This window comes from Pseudorasbora parva, chromosome 3 (assembly GCF_024679245.1).
Source record: "Pseudorasbora parva isolate DD20220531a chromosome 3, ASM2467924v1, whole genome shotgun sequence".
Lineage (NCBI taxonomy): Eukaryota > Metazoa > Chordata > Actinopteri > Cypriniformes > Gobionidae > Pseudorasbora > Pseudorasbora parva.
The window spans coordinates 22195057-22219090 of NC_090174.1; the positions used below are offsets into that span (position 1 = coordinate 22195057).

The window sequence follows — 24034 nt, forward strand, 5'->3', positions numbered from 1 at the left end:
TACCATTCGGAAGGGAACCCGTCCGGACCTGGAGCCTTATTTGGTTTAAGATCCGAAATGGCTGAGCGAATTTCTTTCTCTGTTATTTCTGCTACTAGATTCCTACTTTGTTCACTATTCAATTTAGGCAGATTTATTTTCTGAAAGAAATCTTCCATTTTCTCTCCATCTATTTGAGGCTGTGAATATAGTTTTTTATAATAATTTTCAAAACAATCTTGTATTTCGTTTAATTTGTAAAGCATAGAATTAGTAATAGGATTTTTTATTTTATGAATTGAATTCTCTGCTTGTTGTTTTTTCAGCCTATAAGCTAATAATTTACTGGCTTTCCCACCCCCTTCATAGTATTTCTGTTTTGTAAAAATTAACTTTTTTTGTATATCTTTTGTATAAATCTCATTTATTTCGTTCTTTTTCTTCCTAATTAGCTCGCTAATTTTTTTATCATTTGTGTCTTTGTGGTGTTGTTCCAATTGTTTCAATTCTACTTCCAACTGAATTAGCTCTTTTTGTCTTACTCTCTTTAGGTGAGCACTGTATCCAATTATCTTGCCTCGAAGCACAGCTTTACATGCATCCCATAATATTGGGGGGAGAACTTCCCCATTGTCATTCTGTTCTAAGTATTCGGCAATATCCTTCTTAATTTGTTCCTTCATGTGAATCAGTACCAATGTGTTTAGCCTCCATAAGGTGTCTTTCCGGTATTGTTCAAGATTTAATTTTAAATAAATGGGGCTATGGTCCGAAAGGTCCATGCTCCCCACATCGCAGTCAACTACCCTGTTTAAATCTCGAGCAAAAGTAAGAAAATAATCAATTCTCGAATACGCCAAATGCGGATTTGAAAAAAAAGTGTAGTCTCTCTTTGAAGGGTTTAATTCTCTCCAGATGTCAATTAGCCCGATTTCTTTCATAGCCAGATTGATCTTTTTACTTATCAAATTGGGCTGGACTGTGTGTAAATTTGAGGTGTCCAATTTGGGGTTTAGTCTAATGTTGAGATCCCCCCCGCATATTAGGACCCCCTGGGTCTCTGCTGCTATTAAATCAAATATCTGTTTGAAGAACTTCCAGTCAGAATTAGGAGGAGCATAGATGTTAAATAGAGTAACCAATGAGCCCCCTAAATTTCCCCTCACGAGAATAAATCTTCCCTCTGTGTCCTTTTTTTCAAAAATAGGTTCGAAACTAGTCTTGTTGGATATCAATACTGCCACCCCCCTCCTGTGTCCCGCCTTATACGATGATGAGTACTGGTGTTTAAAGCCCAATCGTTTTAATTTAGCGTGTTCCGTCTCCGAAAGATGGGTTTCCTGTAAAAACGCCACCTCAACTCTTTCTCTTTTTAGTTTAGTTAATATTTTACTTCTCTTGATGGGGTTGACAAGGCCATTCACATTATAAGTTGCTATTTTAACTGGCTGCATTCAGTGTAAACTAAGGGGGAAAAATGATAAATGAAATAAACCATAGGCTATAAATATATATATATATATATATATATATATATATATATATATATATATATATATATATATATATATATATATATATATATATATATATATATATATATATGTATATATATGTAATACAAAAAACAAAAACAAAAAAAAAAACATAAGTGACCATGAATAACAAAGAGAATCACAGGTTATATCCCACGAACTACAAAGAACAGCAGCAAGAACTGCTGCAACACACGGTACCCAACAGGAACAATAATAACAGAAAAAGAAAGACTTCCAACTGTGGGGTCTAAATATTGACCCTGATGAAGCCCTGATGGAAAAAGGGCTCTGAGGTAATGCCTCCCCCTTCACAGGTGGGAGAGGGCCTTCATGCATAATATCGTCTTTGTCTTGGCAGCCTAAAAGAAAATTTCACCGACGTATACATTATACTCTTAGTTATGCAGCCCGTTCAAAGCTTCTTTAATAAGCAGGACTTTTTAAAGTACTTAATTCCTCTCTCTGACGTTACTGGGAGTCCCGAACGAAAAAAGAAAATAACGACTTAACGGACTCACCCGTTATATTTCCAGCAAACTCGTACAGAGCAGTTTTCCATTCACTAACAGTCATCCTGAATCCTGGTGTCTAAAAGCCTGTAATTTTTCCTTATAGTCCAAAGCCCGGCCAGCTCTGTGCCGGTTCCCTGATCTCTTGACGGTATGCCACGTGAACCGCTGGATCCGCTCCAAAAGCGAGTCCGGGTGTTTGATTACCGACACCGGGAACACCCTCTTCGCCATATCCTCCGTAGCATCCTCCGCCGAATCGTACATCACAACTCCCTCCTGATAGAAAACTCTGAGCCTGGCAGGGAACGGCGTCTGAAATCGGATTTTCTTCTCCTTCAATACCGCTTTTGCTTCGGCATACTCCCTTCGCTTTTTCAAGACATCCGGTGCATAATCGTGGTCGAGATTGACTCTTTTCCCGAGATATTGGAATCCTCGCTTTTGCCAGGCTATTCTCAACAGCTCTTCTTTCATCCTGTAGCTTGACATCTTGACAACGATGGACCTCGGCGAGGCTTCCCCAGGCGGCCTCGGCATTAAGGCGCGATGAGCTCTTTCCACTCGAAGTTCAAATGTAGACGGAAGCTCCAAGCCCTCCCGCAGCAATCGCTCCACATAAATCACCATCGATGGGGAATTTTCCTCCACCCCCTCTTTAACGCCATGAATTCTAATGTTTTCTCGTCTGGAGCGGCCCTCTAAATCTGTCAGCTTAGCGTCTAGATGTATCTGAAGGTGTAGCAGCTCCTGCACGGTATCTTCCGCCACTTGTAACCGTGTTTCAGTCGCGTCGATCCTCCTCTCCGCCTCTTCGATCCTAGTATTGGATTTATTAATTTCTTCCCGAATAGCATTCAGCTGCTGACTGCTGTCTTTTCTGAACTCTCTCAGCTCTTTAAGTATGAGGCCGAAGTCACCGGTCTCACTTTGCTTCGCTCCGAGTTGCGTGACGTTATGTGTATCTTCATCGTCCTCCATTACGCTGCTAGGCGATGAAGTTTGACTAGCTCTTTCGACATCGAGTAACTCCGTCTGCTTTGACTTTTTATTTTTCCCTTTGGGCATACTCGAGACCCACTGTCTTGAAACACACTGTAACCTAAGTTTTTATTAAATATTCGGGTTGTAGTGGGTAAATGTCCGTACTTGTCGGGAGCACGTTCCCTAAGCTGCCATCTCCTAGTTCGTCAAACCGGAAGTCCACACTACACCTTTAAATATTATAATATTATAATTATAATATATATGAAATATTAAACACTGATCCCCCCCCCTTATTGACTTAATTGACTTAATTTTTATTATAATTGAGAATATCAAATGGTTTTTGTATCACTGGTAAAAATACAGTGTTCTTTGGTGTTCTGTTTTACTCATTTAAATTCAGTATTAAATGCAAATTATGGCCTCTGTTGTAAGGCATCTTTTTCATTCCATTGCACTTGTCATTTTCCTGTTTTTTTGTCTCTCGCTTGCTTTCCATCAACTTAATTTGTTTCATTTTGTCCATGACGAGCTCAACAGTGTTCCTCCCCTCCCCACTTCCAGGCTTGATTTCAGAATCATTTGCTCACAGATTGATGCAGGACAGGTTGAATTGCTGTTGAGAGAGGCTTTCACAAGCTCTGTAATTGAAGTAATTACAGGTTCCATCTGCTCCATGTTGAACAATACTCTGTAAACATTGTCGCAAGTGAAATTATGTGAGACAAGGATGAGATCAAGAGCTTCTGAATGCGACTACTTCGTTTTAAATCAGTTTGAAGAATCAAAAATGGTCATTTCAAATATGGCTTGCAATTCTGATTTATGGCATTCCCATTTACCTGCAATGCTGCTATTGTTGCCGACAAATGGATGGGCAATTTTGATGCTTGTGCTCTGATAAAAGCACAACCACTTACCTTCGCTCTCTATATTTGGACTGAGATTGGGAAATGTGCATGAAAAATGCTTCTTTCATCCTTTGAATAGACTCAAATGGTTAGCAATTTGCCTAATTCAATTTGCTTTTCTGTCAAAGTGCTGAAGAAAATTGGACTTTTGGAGATTGCTGGAGAAATAAATTGTTCAAATACATAAAACTGTGAATATGATTCATGTTTTAAAGTTTTTACATAAATACTGAAATAAACTTTCGGATGGATGGACGGACGGACGGACAGAGAGGATGGACAGACTGATAGATAGATGGATGGATGGATGGATGGATGGATGGATGGATGGATGGATGGATGGATGGATGGATGGATGGATGGATGGATGGATGGATGGATGGATGGATGGATAGATAGATAGATAGATAGATAGATAGATAGATAGATAGATAGATAGATAGATAGATAGATAGATAGATAGATAGATTTTATTACAACTATAAAGTAAAATAAGAACAAAAACGGTTATTTTCCAAAGACTTTGCCCTAATCTGATAGTAGAGATGGCATTGTAATGATTTTTCGTTGCTTAATGAGAGCAGTTTGTTAGATGTGCCATGGGGATTTAAAGGAAATGTGTTTAGTATTGCTATACAAGGCCGTATTTGGTGTGTGGCTTTCTCAGATGGCTGGGTCTCATCTCCTTTACATCTGGATTCCATCAGATTAATGTTACGGCTTGTTAAAGTCACACATTTCCTCCACCAGATCGCTGATTCGTATTAGCAGGAGAAACTGGGACAAAGAAGTTTCTTATGTTTCTGAAACCCCAATGTTATAATCCCATATTTATATCAGAGAGGGTGAAATCTAAGGCTCAGTCGTTCTAGGTAGCGTGATCCTCATACTGGTGGTTTTATAGACTGTGAACGCTATCTGACGCAGACACTTTATTTGTGCCTTTGGGTAAATTTAAACACACAATGATCTCCATTGACGGCCAATGAAACAAATAGATACGCGTAGACTATCATCTTTGTGATCCTCTTCTTTGATCATAGCAAATTTATGACTGTTTCACTTGGAACATGTTTTTTTCTTCTTTTTTTTCTTTACAAAGCCCAGCTGCATTTCAAATGAATCTAGTTAGTGAAAAGAGATCTTTCATGATATTCCATTCTGACTAACCAATAATATATTGCCTTGATACACTAAGGGCCTCATCAGCCCCAGTCTTGCAATGGTCCTTAGATTAATTTTCTGGGTCAATGATATACAAGATGGCCATGATAAAGAAAAATCTAGTATAAAATTAGTATATCAAGTTCTTAGAAATTTGCTCTTTGTATTCATCTTGATTCACAATCGTTTTGAAAATGATTTTGATTAAAAGTTTAAATTTAATGACACAAAATGTCATGTGGCTTTTCCGTCATGTAAAAAGTAATAACATATTTTCCTTATAAATCTTAGTCTTATTTGGCAAACTGCTTGAGCAAAAAAACATGTTAACAATTTAATTATTTGGGAACATTTTACAATATGGTTCATTAGTTAATATTAGTTAACATTAGTTAACATGAACTAATAATGAACTGCACTTATAAAGCATTTATTTCTCGTTTGTTAAATCTGCAGTCTATAACTTTTTGCAGACATAAGTACAGTATTGTTCAAAATTATAGCAGTACAATGTGACTAACCAGAATAATCAAGGTTTTTCGTATATTATTTTTATTGCTACGTGGCAAACAAGTTACCAGTAGGTTCAGTAGATTCTCAGAAAACAAATGAGACCCAGCATTCATGATATGCACGCTCTTAAGGCTGTGCAATTGGGCAATTAGTTGAATTAGGGTGTGGGTGTGTTCAAAAAAATAGCAGTGTGGCATTCAATCACTGAAGTCATCAATTTTGTGAAGAAACAGGTGTGAATCAGGTGGCCCCCTTTGTAAGGATGAAGCCAACACTTGTTGAACATGCATTTGAAAGCTGAGGAAAATGGGTCGTTCAAGACATTGTTCAGAAGAACAGCGTACTTTGATTAAAAAGTTGATTAGAGAGGGGAAAACCTATAAAGAGGTGCAAAAAATGATAGGCTGTTCAGCTAAAATGATCTCCAATGCCTTAAAATGGAGAGCAAAACCAGAGAGACGTGGAAGAAAACGGAAGACAACCATCAAAATGGATAGAAGAATAACCAGAATGGCAAAGGCTCAGCCAATGATCACCTCCAGGATGATCAAAGACAGTCTGGAGTTACCTGTAAGTACTGTGACAGTTAGAAGACGTCTGTGTGAAGCTAATCTATTTTCAAGAATCCCCCGCAAAGTCCCTCTGTTAAAAAAAAGGCATGTGCAGAAGAGGTTACAATTTGCCAAAGAACACATCAACTGGCCTAAAGAGAAATGGAGGAACATTTTGTGGACTGATGAGAGTAAAATTGTTCTTTTTGGGTCCAAGGGCCACAGGCAGTTTGTGAGACGACCCCCAAACTCTGAATTCAAGCCACAGTACACAGTGAAGACAGTGAAGCATGGAGGTGCAAGCATCATGATATGGGCATGTTTCTCCTATGGTGTTGGGCCTATTTATCGCATACCAGGGATCATGGATCAGTTTGCATATGTTAAAATACTTGAAGAGGTCATGTTGCCCTCTGCTGAAGAGGACATGCCCTTGAAACGGTTGTTTCAACAAGACAATAACCCAAAACACACTAGTAAACGGGCAAAGTCTTGGTTCCAAACCAACAAAATTAATGTTATGGAGTGGCCAGCCCAATCTGCAGACCTTAATCCAATTGAGAACTTGTGGGGTGATATCAAAAATGCTGTTTCTGAAGCAAAACCAAGAAATGTGAATGAATTGTGGAATGTTGTTATAAAGAATCATGGAGTGGAATAACAGCTGAGAGGTGCCACAAGTTGGTTGACTCCATGCCACACAGATGTCAAGCAGTTTTAAAAAAACTGTGGTCATACAACTGAATATTAGTTTAGTGATTCACAGGATTGCTAAATGAAAAAAAAGAAAAAAAAAAATGTTTGTACAGTCAAAGGTAGACACTGCTATTTTTTTTAACACACCCCTTTCAACTAATTGCCCAATTGCACAGCCTTAAGAGCGTGCATATCATGAATGCTGGGTCTCATTTGTTTTCTGAGAATCTACTGAACCTACTGGTAACTTGTTTGCCACGTGGCAATAAAAAATATACTAAAAACCTTGATTATTCTGGTTAGTCACATTGTACTGCTATTATTTTGAACAATACTGTACATGCATCTTGCGGAAGAACGTTGCAGCCGGAGGTACTTCAAATGTCTATGGGTGAGTGTCACGCAGCTGTGCTCCTCTGCAGCGGTACCTACCAGTCTGACCTGAAATAGTCCCAACATAAACACTTATTATAAGTGTGTCATAATTATTCTGGATAAAACAAAAACAAGATTTGGAAAATTGATTCATGTTGTACATTCTCATTATATAATTTTTGTAAATCTTGAAAACAAAAAAAGTTATGGACAGCAGCTTTAATGTAAATTTTTTAACATGTACTAATGCATGATTAAAATCTTGTTAACATTAGTTAATGCTCTGTGAACTAACAAAATATAGGCTGTACCGAGTCTTTCCGGAAAAAAACAAGCTCCTGGAGGCGTATCGTGTAGGCGGAGCTAAAGAATGACGAGTGCGCACAAAGCGGTGACGTTCTCAAGCGTGGAGAAACCCATGGCTATCGATCAGATTCAGCTAATACATATATGATCCAGAATCAGATTTGTAAAGTTTTACCAATTATTTTTAATGAGGCATTATTCCCCATCTGACAGTTGTATAACCCTAGCATTTATGATTTTGTACAAAAAATGAAAGAAGTGATAATTAATTCAGTAATAAAGACATGCTCATTGTAGATGATGTTAATTCATTGTATGTATGAATGGTATTTCAAAAATACAGTATTATATCACTGATCCAGCTATTACAATTTACAAAAGCATGCCACTTTATTAATAAATGACCAAACTTAGGAACTTGATAGATGCTTAGAGGATAATTGAAGACGTATCCATGCACCCTAACAACTGGAGAGAGCAGGACAGCATCTCTAAGTACTATGGTGGAGATGTATTGTCCTGCGATACGATGCAGAATATGTTGGGCGCTGTCCATGTCGATGAATTGCTGGCAGTAAGCATGGCCTGGCAGTGGCCCTTGTTTCAGGAAGTGATCAGAGCGAGTGAGGCTTGCTATTGACTTGAGAAGATTCCTGTTTGCTGCAGTAGCTGGGCCAAAGCTCATCCGTGGCTCATGGATCACTGTAATTACTGGGCCGGGCATGGCCGGTTATTAGTTTAGGGAATGTCATGGGCGTATATCAAACCCAATTTGCTCTCAGGCTTGAGAGGTCACTTGTCTTCTTCTCCTTCATTGCCTCTTTTGGAGCTGCAGAGCTGTTGTTCTTTGTGTTTCTTTCTCTTGCCAGCATGTTGCCACTTTATTTTTGCCGTAATGCCTTGTGGTATTGTGTAAGCTCAATTGATTGACTACGTCTTGCTGGATTTTTAGGATGCAAAGATAAATAAGCTGCTTTATAAAATAAAAAAATGTGTCAAAGGGCACATTATAATCACTACTTTCAGTTGATTAATTCAAGAATGCAACATTTTGTTAAAAATTACATAAATGACCCAGTAAGCATTGTTTTGTGTGTATGTATGTGTTTCAGTATTTCCATGGAACAGTAATATTTGGGTGCTTCCTTTTTGTAAAGCGGTATGCGTGTGACGTCACTGTCGGCTGGAGTGACTGCGGTTATACCCACTGAGCGGCAGCATTGGTTTTCAGCTGGAATGCCATGAAAAACAAACAAAACACATCTAAAACTGGAAAGAGTTTTGAGATTGACTGTAAAAATAGAATTGACAAGAAATCTGAGGTATTTTTTTTACAGACTGCCGAAAGTTTTAGAAAAGAGAAGCAAATGGATTGCTGTAATTCACAGAAACTGGAGTCCAGACAGTGAATCCAATGTGGATTTGCACTTATCATTTTGTGTATGATATTTATATTGCATTGTTATATATTGTACTGACAACTTATCAATTAAATATTTACCTCTTCTTATTTTCCGCATAACTGGTTGTTTTTAAATAAACACTGACAAAAACGATATAACGGCATGGACGATATTTGTCCATATTATTTTTTTGAAATATCGGCATCGTCCGATACATCCCGAAGCGGGTCGCGTGGTGCTGACAACGCCTAGTACTGCATAGCCAGACCTTCTGCCATATTTAGTAGATTCAATCGCAGCTTTCATTGGTCAAGGACCGCCCAAGAGGATTTTTGGGTGATATGTAACAACCAGTCAGTTATTTTGTTTTCCGCATCTTTTTTTAGGGGCGTGAAAATGTAAGTTGATGTCCCTGCAATAATAGACCGGCATGCATCTATAAATTATTAATTTGAGAATGTTGTGCAAGTTTACTGCAACAAAGGGGCCACAAACCTCACATACTTTTGAAAATCAACGAGTCGAACGTGATAATGAACATTATATAATTTGTTTCCAGGCAGTTCATTAAAGAATGCAACACACACGTCTCGCAGACATCCTGTAGAGTTCAACCAATCAGATGATGACTGCGAAACTCCTGAAGTGTTTCCAGATAAGTGTGCCATTTGCATCAGACATTTCAAGGGTCTGTGGGCGTGACATCTGAGGCTGAGACTTGAGAATGCCTGACAATGGCAGCGCCTGATTGCACAGCACTTACATTCTCAGGTCCCTGTTTAACACACTGTCAAAAAGTCAGTAAAAATAGGGCACAATGTACTGTATAAAAATGAAGGACTTTTCCGTATTGTTTTTTTACAGGTGTTTTACCTGTATTTTGAATTACACATTGCATTAGTTTGTAATTTAAGGGTCAACAGAAATTTCCGTAAAATGATTGGATAATGTACTGGCAGAAAATTACCAATTTGGTAATTACCAATTTTTTTTTTTTTTTTTTTTTTTACAGTGCAGTCATATCTAATGTTATTAGATATATAACTGTTAAACAAAGAAAGTAAACCGCATGTGTAAATGTATAATAGCGTTTGCTTTTATAATATTAGTAATATAAAGACAAACAATAGCCTATAAAACTTTCTCTTTTACAGTCAACTTTCAACAAATACACATCTATATCATTAAAACAAATCTCTGAATATATTTAACATTTAATTTCACAGACCTTGCAGAGTTGAATCCAACTGCCAGGTATTCTGAAGTGCATATCTGTATCCTGAATGGACCGCATTGGTACAGGGGAGTTTTCGAGTTTAGTTGAAAAACTAGAAACCATTTCTCATTTAGTGTTACCTTGCCTGTATTTAAAAAAAATATATATGATAACCAGTGTGCACAAATTTACCAGTTTACTGAGTGCCATAGTGTTTACTTCCTTTTTATTCATATACAGAAAGTATTAAGACCCTGTAACAATGTCACTGAAGGCGAGGTTGATGAACCCAAATGCAGTACTTTATTTTAAAAAAATCATAAACATAAAACAAAGACTTTTTTGGCTTTGACAAAACAATAGCTTCACTTGACAAAACCACGACAACTCACCAACTGTGGGTTACACTTCACAATAACAGACCAAGACACAGGGCAAACATGAGGGCTTAAATACACAGACTAATGACTGGACAAGGGACACCTGTGAACAATGATCAAACAATCAACCAATAACACAACAGAACACAAGACAAGGGAGCACATGGCAGGATCACATGACAAACCAGGAAGTGCATGACAAAACATGACAGTGAACATGATAAACCCAAAACATGAACATGAACCAACACCAAAACACCCTGTGACAGACTCCCTTAAATGTTTCACTCTTTGTTATATTGCAGCAATTTGCTAAAATCATTTAAGTTCATTTTTCTTATTAATGTACACACAGCACCTTATATTGACAGAAAAACACAGAATTGTTGAACCTTTTTGCAGATTTATAAAAAAAAAAAAAAAAAAACTGAAATATCACATGGTCCTAAGTATTCAGACACTCTCCGTTTTTGGTTTTATTCTGGAGAAACGCTTTACTCTTAGCAGTGTGAACAAGTGTCACAGCAGCCGCTGAGCGAACGCACAGAGTAACTTCATCACATCATTTTAAACCTACTTGTGTGTCCCCAATGTATCTAATACGATAAACAGAGCTGTGTTACCTCATACTCATGACCAGAAAAGCAGAAATGGCACCGGCAACTGTGTCCCGTCATAATAAAAGTCCTGCTGCTCAGGAGCTGTGTGTTGAGCTTCAATCGCTCCAGCGACTTTGCTCAGCTCCACAACACTCGGTCCTGCTCTGCTTCATACTGGAATGTTAATAATCGCATCCATGATCATGATTTCTGCCTATCCCAATTCTTTCCCACCGGCTGTGAGGTAAAGACCACATGTCCCAAGATTCTGAGCTCAAACTTGACGTCATCAAGCTACGCCTTTATTTTGAATAGGCGCCTTCTAGGGGACGGAGAAGTTACATAAGCCATGTTTCCACCGAAATTAGCTGGAACAATTTGTACCAGGAACTTTTTTTACTGGAGCTTTCCCCCACCCCAGACCTGCTACTGTCTGTGTTTCCACTGCGGTCTAAAGTACCGTATTAATATTAGGCAAATTAGTCCGGTGATGTAGGGCTACATGCGACTGCACCTCCCAGTCAGCAACGGACAACAATCATTTTTGTGCAACAATCTAGTCTGCAACAATAACAAGTATGGAGGAGATTGAAGTTGTGCTGCTTTTGCTGGTTATGTACTGGTTTACTAAAGAGGAAATTAACAAAATGGCGGAAAAGAGCACTGATACTAAAGCGTATTCTGAAAGCTTGTAAAGCTAGATTTATGTTATTATCAGCTCTACGGACATTGACCGTGAGATAGCTGAGACGAACGCGCACCATCAGACAGAAAGAGCAAGACTGATATTTACTGAAAGCAGAAAGAACCTTGCTTAATTTGCTTAATCGGGAAACATAATTCCTGGCTGCATGTCAATATCCATGGATGGATCTTTGGTAAGTTGTAAGGAACACTGTATGGAGTCTAACTTTTGGTTGAAACTGATAATCATTTGTTTTACTTGCTTTTTCGCAGTTTCCCCTACAAATCAATTCATGCTCAGTCCGGCTGAGGGGGCGTGTTCCGGCAGTAAAGTGATGTCACTGCATACCCTCTATAGATTTTAGGGACCCACTTTATATTAGGTGGCCTTAACTACTTTTACCTAAAGAGGTACTTCAGCGCTGGGAAGATGAAGCTGTATTTAAACTGGATCATCAATGTAGTAGAAATGTGAAATTATTTTTATATTTGGTGCCTTCTAGACTGAGAAAAGACAGAAAATGTATTTTTGTCTCATGGGGATGAAAGACTACAATTCCCAGAATGCTTCGCTGCCCTGTGAGGCCGTTCCCAAAGCCACCAACTTGATTACTGTGACTGAGTTGGAGAAGACACTACAATTAAAAACTGAACGTGTCTGTTCAATATAATGAGTGAGTCACCGCGCAAGTATCACAGCTCTGAGCACTAACCGCAGGAGTCACATAAATGAGCTGAATGAGCTCTCATAATGAGAGCTGAGGTAATTGCGACTACATTCGCGGCATACATTCACAAAGCGAGTTCAGTCTGGTGCGTTTCAGTTCATGGCTTTGCAAGCTTAACTTTCATAGAAATTAATTTGGGAAGTTAAAAGACTTACATTGTTCACCATAGCTCCGTTTAAAGTGTTACTTCAGCGATTAGCATATGGCTTTGTATCAGTAGAAACCCTGGAGTATAATCAAATGATTGTGCTTCCCCCCTCATATCCCCGAGAGGAGAGATTTATGCATTTTATTTTTGGAAAAATTCCTCCCATGAGGCAAATTGACGATATTTGCATCATAGGAGGAATGTTTGCCCAAAGGCTAAAGACTACAGCCAGCAGAGGGAGCCATTTCCGCATGTTTTCAACCTGCACATGGGGAATGGGCACCCTGGACACCACCACTCAGGTGCGAGGGAGGTGCAGATGGGTATGGCGGTCCCCAGGGCGGGACTAGGACCTCCGGAGCCTGGGGAGGTTGTGGCGGGTCCGGAGCCTGGGGCGGCCATGGCGGGACCGGAGCTTTGGGCAGCCATGGGGATACGAGGAGTCCCAGGATGGCCAGTACTGTCACTCAGGTTGGGATCCAGGACGAGACTGGGCTCCTTGCCTGGGCTGGCGTTCCACCCCTCTGTTCCCCACCCACAGGCCTATAAAACAAAGAAAATACCCATCTTGCCTCAGATGTCTTGTCAGTTTGGCCGGTTCTTCTGTTACGTGTGGTGTCATCAGGCAAAAAGAGATACAAGACATCTAAACTAAATGGGTTTCTTTAATAATAGATAACTCAAACAGAATACATAGAACACGCTGGCGATAATCTTCTAAAGAAACAGTATCAACACACACATTAAACAAAAGTTCAGAACCAACAAGGAGTGAGGGAAGTGAGTCCAAACATAAAGGAGTGATAATGACGAGGACCAGGTGCTGGGAATCCGGGGAGAGCGGGAGAGAGGATGAGGGAGTGATTTCAGGTGTGAGACAGGGAGGATCCTGGGAAATGGAGTCCGGGAATGGGAGTGACTGACAGCAGTTGAGCTCTGTTGACATTTGACAACTAATGTAATGCATCGCTTCGTTGCTCTGATTGGTTGTAGGTCTATCCAACTGAGGTCTTTCCTGGTTCGGTTGAAACACGCCCCATAAATTGAATAAGAATTGAGTATGACCACGTCTGGCTAACTTTTACTAACATTTACATGAATCATTTGATTCAATGCACTTATTCTGTACATATATGTTTTTACATTGTACTTACATTTGAAAAATTAGCTGCATGTAATTAAATCAGATTTTTTACATTTAAAATTACAATGTTAATGGTGTCATGAACTGGCTTTTTAATTTTTTTATACTGTTGTCTGAGGTCAACTAATAATGTTCATGTGGTTTGTACATTCAAAAACATCATAACCAATAAGTAATAGGCTATTTTCTACACTGGTTTTGAGGCTCTCTCCTGAACCCTCCTGTTCCTTTATCAAACAAACACAATGATTTATTTCTCATCCACCTGCGAATGATTGGACTATTATTTTTATATTACACAAAGCCCGCAAAATCGTTTGATATAAGCGCGAACAGCGCGCACACACACACACATGTGCGTGCGTGCCGCCCTTCAAATGTCAAGTCAAGAGGGACAATAGCACAGATCAAGAACGGAATATTATGAGATTCATCGGCCTGCCGGGCTTTGCGAGCCCTGGCCCATACGTGTCTGAGTCCAGCGTGCTAAGAGTATGTTTCTGTTGGACATGTAAACATAAGCAAAACAATCTATAACAATGCAATACTATTACAAAACACATTTTACTCACATAAGTGTGTTGCACCATTCCTGTCGGATCCAAATCCAGCATCGACCGGAGATTTGTTTACAAACGATCCCGCAGTGAAATCAAGTGAACATGTGTTCCCCACGTGAGCTTGAACTTAAAAGTTCAACCACACATTCCTAATATTAGGATCAGAAGGAAACGTATGCAGCGACTGTGTTCCTCCTCATGTTTATTGTTGTTGGCTAGCATGAGCCGATCAGCTCCATGAGTCGGTGGATGAGGCTACTGGATTAGACGCGCTGTAGAGGCGGTGTTTCGTAGCGCTATGATGAGTAGGACGATAAGAATGTAGCACAAGCTTGTTTTCTGGGCCTGGTGTCTATAAAAACTTTTCTTTTACGACCAAGGAAGTTTTCAGCTCTGAAACTTAGAGGATATTCTTATATTACCATGTACTTTTATATATCAAAATCTCAAGGGAAAGTTAATTTCTCAATTCATCACCCCTTTAACACTTTCCTTACACCTAACCCTAAGCCTTAAACACCACCACACCTACCCTTAACTTTACCTGTATTCCACCTAAATATCAGCAAAAGTGTTTTGCAATACAATATGAACACAATAAGTACATTTTACTTATTTGTTTTTAATGTAAGTACATAGTAAGGCCACCTAATATAAAGTGGGACTGGTTTTAGTTTCTCACAGCTTGGACAATAATGTTTTAGGATGTGTCAGTGGGAGGGATGTTCCCTGAGTGCAAAATGACTCAGCAATGTGTGCAGTCCATTTCCCCTGAAGAGAAATGTTGAAGTTAATTCAATCATGTTTTAGTAGTACACTTTCATTCATATATAGATGGACTTAAATGAGCTGAAAGCCACACATTTAGAAGCCATGGCTTCTTTAGATTTCAAAGTTAGATTATTTTTAGTTCGATTTCAAACTGCTTCACAAACTCTTTCTTTTGTTATCACACCTTCCTTTGAAGCATCACTGGTTTTGCCTGTTTTTCCACCTTTATGCAAATCTGGTGATGTATGCTGCCAGGTGGTCTCAAAGGCGACTGGTGGGGATGCCGTCTCTGTGATGACTGATTGAAAGCTTGATGGTTGCCCTGGAGCCTGAAGAGACGGGGGACCAGGAAACAGGCTCTCTCCCCAGCCGTGAGTGCTCCTGCATGGATCAGAGGACTGCACCAGATGGTGGACTTGGCACTGCCACAGGGGTGCAAGGGAACGCTGAGCCTTCACTTAAAATGGTCAAATGCCTCTGAAGAGTTGTTTTTTTACGCCTGCCCTGAAAGGTATGCTAGATATGGGGGAAGATCTTTTAACAATACAAAGTGATTTGTCGTATTTGCTGATATGTATAATTTACTGATATGTATAATATTCATGAAACATACAATGGCGGTATAATGACAGCATTTAAAACAATTTAGAAGACGCTTTTATCCACGCATCCATTTTATAAAATCTAAATTATTTAAACTGGGTCATTAATGTAGTAGAAATGTGAAATTATTTTTGAATTTGGCGTTTTCTAGACTGAGAAAAGACAGACAATGTGTTTTTAGTCTCATGGGGATAAAAGACTAAAATTCCCAGAATGCTTCGCTGCCCTGTGAGGCCATTCCCAAAGCCACCGCTACTGAATCACTTTTACTTTCCCAACACCATGTTCATCTTCATAAAATCAGTTCAGTTAGAGAACAGATGCTACAATTAAAAACTGAAAGTGTCTGTTCGATATATTGTGATTTAGCCGCTGAAGTTTCAGCACAAACGCAGCAGGAGCGATGAGCTGAATGAGCTCTCGTGATGAGAGCTGAGGTAAACGCGTCCACGCACACAGCAGTAGTTCTTAGCGCGTGTTCAGTCTGGCGCATTTTTAGATCATGCCTTTGGAAGATTACCTTTCATAGGAATTAAAATAATTAGAAAAAATTAATCACTTTGCTCTGCCGGCCGCACCGTTTCCATGAGCACGATCATTCGAATATACTCCAGGGTTTATAGAAAGCCATATGCTAATCACTGAAGTAACCCTTTAATGCCTTATCCTACATCACTATATTCTACATCCCTTAATCATACCCAATTCCTAAACTCAACAACTATTAATAAGTAGTAATTATGAGTTTATTGAGGCAAACGTCATATTTAATAGTTAGTTAATAGGGAGAATTGAACCCTAATTTCAAGGTATTTAAGGGAAACAAAGGGGTAACCATCACGGAAATTAACAAATTATTTGTACTGTAAGTATTTTTTAATTAAGGGGTAATTATCTGTGTATTTACAGGGTAGGTACGAATCTGTGGGCTGTAAATTAAAGTGTTTCTTGTTTCCCTCTTGTTTCATGTAGTTACAGGGTAAGTATGAATGTGCGGGTTGTAAATTAAAGTGGCTCTTGTTTTCCCCTTGTTTCCCTTCTTGTTTTATGTAGTTTTACAGGGTAAGTACAACAAAAACACAAATATCAGATTACCACTCGGAAACCTTTATTTAAAAAATGAAAAATAAAAAAGTTTTTTTTAAAAACAGATTTACAACACATTAATTTATCTTGAAGTCGCCTGTCAATTTCTTTATATCACCTTGTCCTCATGGTGGCGCTGATATCTGTCTCTTATTAGTAATCACGTCCATCTTCATACCACAATCATGTTAAAAAAATGAATGCATTTACTCATCCATAAACATTATTTCCCCATAAACATTATTAGATCAATCGGATGACGACAAGTTCCATGATTTCGCAACACAGTCTCACCCCTACTCGTCAAATGTTGCCGAACGGTCAAGGGACCCTGACGTCAGCTGTTGACGCACAGGGTACCCCTAAATCGGCATTTTTCGACGTACTGGGTAATCCACTGATTTCAATGAGAAACCTAGGACGTCATAAACAGACGTGTTGGGCATGTGCATGTTATCGTCATGATGGAATTTATTGGGTTATAATTTTTCCATTATGACATGTTGGAGTGTGATTCTCAATTTAATCAGCCAGCACAATTGTATTTACATTTATTTACGCTATGATACACGTTTGAAACAGTAGTCAAACCCCACCCCGCCCTAAACCTACCCATTTGCGTATTATATGATATAAAACACAGGCTGTAACAGACAACAGGCACACTTTATTGAAAAAGTCCAACTATTCCGAGGCCAAACGATTGAATTGTGCGAAGAAAAGACCCAAAAGCAATCACCGTCTCTATCCGCGGCGCGCGGCGCGCGGCCCGCGCCCGTGCGTCACACTGAAGACGCCACAGGCAGACCCCTCGGCGTCACGCGATGGACGAACTGGGAACCCAATTGCTTTCAGTGGGAAACCTTTGGCGTCAACATTAGACGGCAATTCTATCGGTATGAAATCGCGCTGAAGAAGTCTCATTCAGAACACATCGCGATGTTTGGCATCAGATCACGTGTGCCACATGTTGGTGAGTAGTCATACACATTATGCCCTAATATTTGATATAAAGTATTTTCTGCTTGTCGTTATCGATCATGTTCAGTCACTGCATTGTATCTGTCATCATCTCCACTGAGGCTTTGCATTTCTTTGCTTTCTAAATAAACACACCTTGCTAATAGGGTAATTTAACACTGTCACGTGACGTGCTATAGACCTTTAAACAGTTGTTAATATTTAATAATAATTACTAGTGTAGTTCCAACGTGGCATTTGTAGTAGAAGCACAATAAAAAAAAAAAAACAACACTTGCCACGCGTTTACCACAGTATTGGTAGTTTTAATGTGATATTTGTTGTAAATAAACAGTAGCCACAACAATTACCATGCTTTAAATGCATTTTAATGTAAAATCCAAATATTGTTATTTAAATAGTATACTTTATAATGCTATATATTATATATTATGACTTTTTTCTCTCTTTCTTTCTTTTTTTTTTTTACCTGAAAAGACCAAAAGGGCCTCTCGGACTCAGTCAACCCATTCTTGCTTGTGGAGAAGTAACAGAGAAAACCGAAAGCTGCAACAGCAAATATTTGTAATGGTATGTATGAGTTGGTTTGAACCCTTTATCAAACATTTTTTTTAGCATTTGTTGTTACTTATTCTTACAAATCCTATAGCTCAATCAGTAAGAACATATTCCCAAAGTCTTAATAATTCACAAGATTTAACAAGTTGTCAAATTCGTATGATTCTCGTACATATAGCTCTGAAAAAAATTAAGAGACCACTTAACATGGATTTCTAAATGTTAAGTGGTCTCTTAATTTTTTTTTCCAGAGCTGTATTTGTATATGAAGAGTTCAGATGCAAAAGCCTCAAAAAGCCACTTCGGTCACATGACATCAGATATTCGATTATTTTTTCTTAATCAGATCAGTTGCACTGTTTATAACGTCCCGTTTGCATGTAAATAATTTATGTGATCACAAAATCAAGTGAGTTATCTACATTTTCAAACAAATTCATATGATATAGCTTGCTATTATATACTTTTAATAATGGGAATGCACACATATCTGTGAACTTACTACATAAATGTATTTAACATTTAATTATGCAACGTTTTTTACAGAAATAAATCCTACAGTTATGTATAAACTGACAACATCATCATCATGTCCTGTCCTGGGCACATTGGGCAACATGTGTCCTCCAACATATTCGATCTGTGGCCACGTTTTCACATCTTCTCATGGAACACCGGCATTGAGGTCTTCGTGAAACATCTGTCTCATATCTTCCTTGGTTTTCCCTATCTCGTGCGTCCTCCTGGTGGTGTCCACTTCATAAGTGTTTTTGGGTGTTGTTGTTTGGACATGCATAGGACATGTCCAGTGAAGTGCACCCTTTGCTCTGTCACAGTGTCTCAAAGTCTTCACATGGAGTCTGTGGAGTCTTATGATCTCTTTGATATATGCAGAACCAATATTCATAAACTGTTCTTGATGTCTGCCTATGCCTTTATCATCAGGAGTTTTAGTGAAGGACATATCTATTGCCATCCACTAGTTCTAGTCATGCATTGACTTCATGATGCCATAGTCCAATGTATATTTCTGCATTTGTTGTTTGTTTGAACAAATGAAGATAGTGAGAGTTAATACCTTTTGAAATCATTAATTATTTATTAAAACTTTTATTACAATGGTCACTAAAGTACATGTCCACCATAACTACCTCTATCATTATTTCACTATCATTATATCACTACCTTGTTAATGTAACTGTAACATGAATGTACTTTATAGAAGTATTTTCTTACTGAAAATGGTTAACATTTACAATAATCATCAACTATTTTAATTGGCATTTAATTTAGTTACAATAAAAGTGAACAATAATTGCAAATATATAGTATTAAAGTTTAGAATGTAAAATGTTATTTTTTTGCATATATATATATATATATATATATATATATATATATATATATATATATATATATATATATATATATATATATATATATATATATATATATATATGGGCTCTACATTTGTATTTAAACTGTTTGACATTAAATATTGGAATATGCTTACAAAATTGTGTGCATTCATTGTGCTTTTGTTATATTTGTTTTAATTCCAAGAGGTCAGATTGTAAAGGATGGCTTAAAGAAGTTTATGCTTGTAGACCATTGCATAGAAAAAGGTTTCTCTTTCAAATATATTTATTATGCATCAGTTTAACCACACAAAGAAGACTTTCGTTTTAAAATGTGAGTTTTATTATTTAATTAGAATAAATAAATATTTAGCAGCCTAAATATTAAATATTTAAGGAATCTACCCCTTCAGTTGAACCGGATGAGATGTGATATAATTTACCATAAATGGACAAGGAAGTGTGACGACTCTGTTCAGCTGGGTTGTCATTGGCTGTGACTTTATCGCAGAACGCGCTGTGATTGGACTATCTGTTTTAACCATATAAAACGGCGTTTCATGTTACAAAGTATGTTTTGGTGTTATTATTACGTCAGTTATACGTTAAGCTAACTATAAAGTGTCGCTATGTTGTGAGAAATGACTCCTTTACTGAGAACCCAACCCTAACCCTAAGCATTTCAGCACACTTCTATGAACTACAGCGCCATGTTTCCCATTGCATTGATACAATGACAGATATATGGGTAATGTAGTTTAAAAGGTTTCATAATGAAACAATAAATGTTAAGTAAATTACATATTTAATGGACAACTGGATATTAAAATATGTTCATTGTGTAAACCTTTATGACATATATGAGGGCCAAGCTGAAATTGTATATTTTACTGTGAGCACTTTTAAATAAACCTTTATGGCAGCTTTCCATATATGTCTGAAAACTGTGGCCAACATTATTTAGTAAACATTGCATATGCAGTTGTCCTGCCAATTTTCTCTGTGATACGCTAACCAGACTTTGAGTTAAAGCCATTTGAAATATGCTTTTTTTTTGCTCTTCCAGGGGCCACTACTGGGTCCCTGGAGGTGTAAGGGCAGTACAACATACACAGATATATTCTCCTCATCACGGACAACAAACTTTGAGTCACATTTAAATATCAGAGTATTTTGTCTTTTCTATTCTAACGTCATGCTTGTGTATAGGTTTTGATATTGTAAGACCATCTGATGAAATACAGAAATATTTGAAAGAAATGTTTTAAAATAATAATTATTAAGTTTTCTTTTCTTTTATGGATAAACACTAATAAATATAATGGATGAACCTGCAACAACTTGCCATTATCCATTTTCCAGAGTAAACAAAAACAATTTATATTATTTACACTTCATTATTACTATTAAATATAGGACAATGCACCATTAAGTAAAATAACAAGAGACATTGTCACAATTTCATCTACACCCTCTTCACGTACCTGGCATCGAAAATGTGCATGCTTTAATTTTTATTGCAGTAGTAGATGTACCAGAATGATCAACATGGATCATCTTCAGTTAGGCTTGAAGTGTTTGTAATCCTTCCCTTTATTTCACTGAAAACTGACATACTTGTCACAGCATGCAAGTATATACAACTTTTTGGAGCATTGTACCAAATATAATATAACCAGATAAAAAATGTTTACTTCTCAAGTAAAATATTCTTGGTAATTAATTAGATAACCTAAATAAACTGGTTGAATGTGTATTTACTGTACCAAACACCATACACAATACTCACCATACTTTATCACTCAACACTTTATTGGAGGATACAGTATACAGTTAATAAAGTAGAATAAAGTCAAATAAGATTCAAGATAAATAAAAATGGGTTTTAAAAAACACATTAACATCATATTAATCCATTCACAGCTGCTGAAGCCACACAAATGAGTGCCACATAATCCCATCCAGTCAACTATGATACAGAAAACAGATTTGATATAGTGTTGGAAAATAATGATTCATTATTACAACTAGACTGGTTTCTGTCTCTTCCCTCTATCATGTTCATGTTCTTCTTCTTCTAAACAGTTCGCCCACTTGTACCCTACAGTATAATCAATGTACAGATGATGTGATCACTGATGTTGTGTAGCCTTATTTCAACCAGAGGAAGAAGTCGTATAATCCGGTGTTCTCCAGTCCTGGTCTAAAAGTAAAACAACAAACACAATTCAGATTAAGTTTAATGTACAGTCAGGTTAACCTATGTTCTTCAGTAAACTCTCCACCTCAAAATGGGCAGAAATGCCAATTCCTGATTTAAATTTACAAAGCAGCAGTCAGTACATAAAATAATATACACATTGAAGCATTATGTATAATATTGCAGCCCATAATATTAGCCAAGTACTGAACAAAAACTAATTTACCCATATCAACAGCAACCTTTTAAACAGTAGATCTTTTAAAAGATCTTTTAGAAAGGCATGGTCTCTTCTGAGCCTTTGTCAGTGATGCTAGATTTCTTTAATTACTTGTTTCAAGAGCATCACTTGTGATAGCCTTTACAATATAAAATTGTTAAAATACTGCAATACAACTTTCATGGACAGAATTAAGAAATAGGTACCCAGGCACCAGACTTACCATGCTTATGAAGCACCCATGGCCATGTATAGTTCTCAGAGAGCAGAGTTTTTGCCTCTTGTATTCCTCCTTGGCAGCACATCTTTTTCCTGTAGAATTTGTGCCTTCTCTTGCTATCCATCTTAAAACACAAATGCAATGTGTTTAGTCTGTGGAGTATAAGGCCTTGTTTCAAGCCAAAGAACTAACCAGATATTACACATAATTCAAAGAACATTTACTATTTGATTCCTAATATGTCCCAACTCATTATCTTCTAAAGCTACCCAGAACCATCCATGGTCTACAAAACAATGGAGAAATACATGGAGTTTATAACAACTAAATGCTTTTTCCCACACTTGTCTGCTTTTATCTAAGACAAACAGACGGTGCAGTTTTTAAGAACTGAAGGCCAAAAGTGTAATAATAATTGTATCAAAAAGGGAAAACAAATATTTACCATTTTAAATAAATCCAAGATACAGAACCTCATTTGCTTATTTTAGGAGTTATTAAAAGATTTAGACATGAATAATGGTACGTATTTTATCAGAGTAGAAAGAATGATCACTGTTGAAATGAATAGTCCTTTGAGAGATCAACATCAAATTTTGTACTACATATTACAGCATTGCTTCAATACAAGACATACCAATGGACTTGCGCACTTTTCTGTCTTCTTCGGGCACAAGATGTCCATCTTCCTTCCTCACCCTAAACAAATGACTTATTTTCTTAGCTTGCTTCGATATAAGGTCTGGTCTTTCTTCTCTTCTGTAAAACAAGAAAGTCTCACTTACTCTGTGAAGCAAATACTATTGTTTTTAAAACATATAAATTAAGACAGTTACAATAAAGTTAATTTATCATAAGATTAAGGTGAGCATTTGATTAGTATATATATTAAAACTGTATATACTTTAGTATATATACTGATACTGATAATATTCAACTTTACCTGTGAAGGGCTGATTACGGCAAGATTCGCTGAGAATCACTAGAAGCTCTTGTGAGGGTTGACTCTTAAAAGAGCTGTTGAGTTTGATATTGTAGAGATCTTTTAAACAAAAATAAATAAATAAAAGTAATTTGCAAGTAATCCTGCAAGACAGAAAGAAAGAGGAAATTGTATTACATTGCATGCAAGTTGTGAGTTCATACATAACTGTTTCTTGCTGTAAAAAAACATTGCATAATTAAATGTTAAATACATGTATTTAGTAAGTTCACAGATATGTGTGCATTCCCATTATTAAAAGTATATAATAGCAAGCTATATCATATGAATTTGTTTGAAAATGTAGATAACTCACTTGATTTTGTGATCACATAAATTATTTACATGCAAACGGGACGTTATAAACAGTGCAACTGATCTGATTAAGAAAAAATAATCGAATATCTGATGTCATGTGACCGAAGTGGCTTTTTGAGGCTTTTGCATCTGAACTCTTCATATACAAATACAGCTCTGGAAAAAAAAATTAAGAGACCACTTAACATTTAGAAATCCATGTTAAGTGGTCTCTTAATTTTTTTCAGAGCTATATGTACGAGAATCATACGAATTTGACAACTTGTTAAATCTTGTGAATTATTAAGACTTTGGGAATATGTTCTTACTGATTGAGCTATAGGATTTGTAAGAATAAGTAACAACA

At 37.3% G+C, this 24034-nt stretch overlaps 1 long non-coding RNA gene across 1 annotated transcript; it reads right to left on the reverse strand.

The window, feature by feature from the left end:
* Window positions 1–21569: 21569 nt before the first annotated feature.
* On the reverse strand, window positions 21570–23458 carry LOC137071830 (uncharacterized). Its single transcript, XR_010904512.1, has 4 exons — window positions 23332–23458; window positions 23026–23147; window positions 22392–22512; window positions 21570–21951 (listed from the first exon to the last, which is right to left on the reverse strand). It is a non-coding gene; the product is annotated as an uncharacterized lncRNA (long non-coding RNA).
* Between the last annotated feature and the right edge of the window lie 576 nt (window positions 23459–24034).